Raw genomic sequence first — 2,978 nt, forward strand, 5'->3', positions numbered from 1 at the left:
GAGTCCACAAGATTCTCCTGGGACAAGACATTTTCAATTCCTGGATGTCATCTATCAAGACAATTTATGTAATAACAGATTGGAGGGCTGGAACAAGATGAATGACACTGCCTTAAAATTGGATACACCTGCTCTATTGCTCTATCCTTAGTATTACAATCAGCACATAACAAGGCTGAGCACTTCACACGTTTGATCTAAAGGTGGTTTAAAAGGGGCCTGCTGAGCTGCAGGCACCATGCAGGGCACTTTGGAAGCTCTGCCTGGGGTCTGGATGCTTTCAGCTCAAGATGTGCTGAGGAATATCTCCTACCGAAGATCTCCAGTCCGTGCGTCCTTTCATCCTCCCGCCTGCCTCTGGGCACTAACAGCTTCTCCTGAAAGTCATGCAGAGCCTGACAGTGGCTGGCGCCTGAGCGACAGTTCACAGCACAGGAACTGGCCCCCGACCTCTCTTAGCTCCGCAAGTTCTGTAATCGCTCCTAAGAGATAAGCCTTGTCAAGAAGGTTACTTGACACCCAGGAGATCCGGTGACTTCTGCTGTGTCCCGCTGCTTGGTATATGACAGTCCCTCTTGTGTCTTCCTATCTCAACACTCATCACAGCGTTAACAGAGATGACGACATTCTGAGCAACACCTCGGGATCCAGGCTCAAGAGAAACTACCCTGTAGGTGTGGCTGCCTACCATTCCAGACCAGCCAGGTGCCCACCTGGCCCTTGGTGCCTTCCCCGAGTGGCCACATCTGCCCGGAGCAGGAGACACCCCTCTGGTCATCTGAGATTCCTGGCCCTGGCAGGTTGTTCATGCAGTGAATGCTGACACCCAATGGAAATGCAGACAGTAAAAGATGTCTGTGCATGTGTAGGGGTGGGATCTAGAAAAGAATATACTTCTAGAATCCTTGAAGCTATGTGAGTGGCCTGGGAGAAATGAACAATAATAATAACTCACCACATCGTGAACTTTCCCCTTTTCCTTCAAATTACCGTCTTTCCTCAGAGACATCTAATTTTACTTATGCCACCCCCATCTAGTGCAGTCAATCACTATTTGTTCAGGATCTGGGATGCTCTGGGACCAAGAGCCGTATGAGAATAAAACATAGTGATCTAAGGGGCCCACCATATTCATTCCACAATAGAAGACCATCAGACTGTTTAAATGCTAAACTGGGTGAAGTGTGTTATGAAAACGAAGCCTTAGAAAACGTTCAGAAATGCACCACACTGACCCCACATACCCACTCTCCACACGTTACCTGGAAGAGCTTGGGGACTGAGTTCCAAAGCACCGGCATGGAATGTTCCAAAGTACCAAGGACACGACACAGAGGCGAACCACAGAACTCCACACAGAAGGCCACTGAGAAGAGGCTCCCTTCCTTGCTCTCTGCACCCCTCACTTCTGGAGGGAGCACCACACAGGCAGTCAGCACAGCCCGGGGTCACATGTTACACCACACTCACGAGGTACCTGCCTGCTCTATCCAGAAAAGTCCAGTGGAAAAGGTATGTCGTGCTCTGGAGACACGGGCAGGTGCAGCTGCGCCCCCATGCTGGTGTTCTCTGGAGCAGAAAACAAAACAGGCCCCTGAAGCCAAGGCAAAGCCTGGACAAGTACAAGTGCAATGAGAGGTGAGAACCCAGGTCAGCTGTATTTTGGTGGCTGCAAAACCCCCAGGTGATAAACAGGAGTCATGCCTGTCCACCTCCAATGAGTCTAACAGTATCTGCTCAGCCCAGTGGTTCAGATGACAGAACGTTCTAGTCAGGAAAGGATCCAGGGTCAGTGGCAAGTTCACTAGGGTAAGATGGCATCTTCCTCCCATCCGAGCAGTTCCTCTAGTGCCCTTTCCAGAAAGTTCCAGACCACACCCCTTTCAGGGACCTGGAGGAAGAAACCTGGCTGCACTTTGCCACCTTGCAAAGATAGAGAGGGGTGGCTTTCGGGTGGATTAAGACAGAGCACAAATGGAGCCGGGTCTGCTGACCCATGCCCCCACCCCCGTGCCCACTTTGAGCCTTCTCTCTGGGCTGCCAGGCACCCAACAGGAGCCAGTCCCTCAAAGGGAACTCGGGGAGAGACCTATGTTCTGGCCACACCTCCCATCCCAGCCATCCAGAAACTCCACCCTAGGCTCCTGGCAGAGGAAGAGATGCCTTCTTGGGGGCAAAGGGTTGGGGTGACCAGGCAGGAACAGACAGTGCACCGTGGCAGGTCTCCTGGACGAAACAGACCATGACCGCCAGCGCGTGGCCAGTGCCTGCCCGCCTGGCACCTCTGTGCCTGGGACAGAAGTGGGCTCACAGATTCTTTCCCTAAATCACTCTTTCTGGTTATTTCTTTCGTCTTCTTTCTCTGTGAAATCCCAGCTGAAAACACCACTTCCCCCGCCTTCTTCAACCTTGGAAATGCAGACTATCTTGGGAGGTGCCCTCCCTCCCTCCCTCCCTCCCCACTACCCACTCTCTTCATTCAGGATTATGCCCACCCACCCCCCATCTCCTTCTTCACCCGCCCTAGTTTCCTCTCAATCTCCAAGGCCCAGGCAGACGCTGTGCCCGGGACCCGAGTCTGAGCCCCATGCCGGGTTTCGCGAGGATGGCTGGCTGGGCAAGACTCGGGCAGATCAGGCCTGTAAAGGGGGTCCTTAGAGACCTCAAAAAGAACGAACCAGAGCCTGGGGAGGCCTTTAGGACCGAGGGGAGCCATCTCTCCTCCCAGCCAGGAGGCAAATCCGCCCCACTAGTTTCCAGGGGCCTCCCCCTTCCCCCCCAGCCTCCGTCACCCACATTCCCAGACCCCGGCCCGGGCCCCCTGCCAGACGCGATCCCCCGCGGGGCCCGGCCGCCCGGGGCAAAGTTGGCGGAGCCTTCACGCGGAGCCGTTCCCTCCTTGCTCTTCCTCCTCCCTGCCGCCCCCCGCGCCCGTGGCCGCCGCCTCAGGCACGCGTGTCTCTAGGCTCTGCAGCCGA

The sequence above is a fragment of the Bison bison genome, unplaced genomic scaffold, assembly GCF_000754665.1.
Source record: "Bison bison bison isolate TAMUID 2011002044 unplaced genomic scaffold, Bison_UMD1.0 scf7180017864063, whole genome shotgun sequence".
Classification (NCBI taxonomy): domain Eukaryota; kingdom Metazoa; phylum Chordata; class Mammalia; order Artiodactyla; family Bovidae; genus Bison; species Bison bison.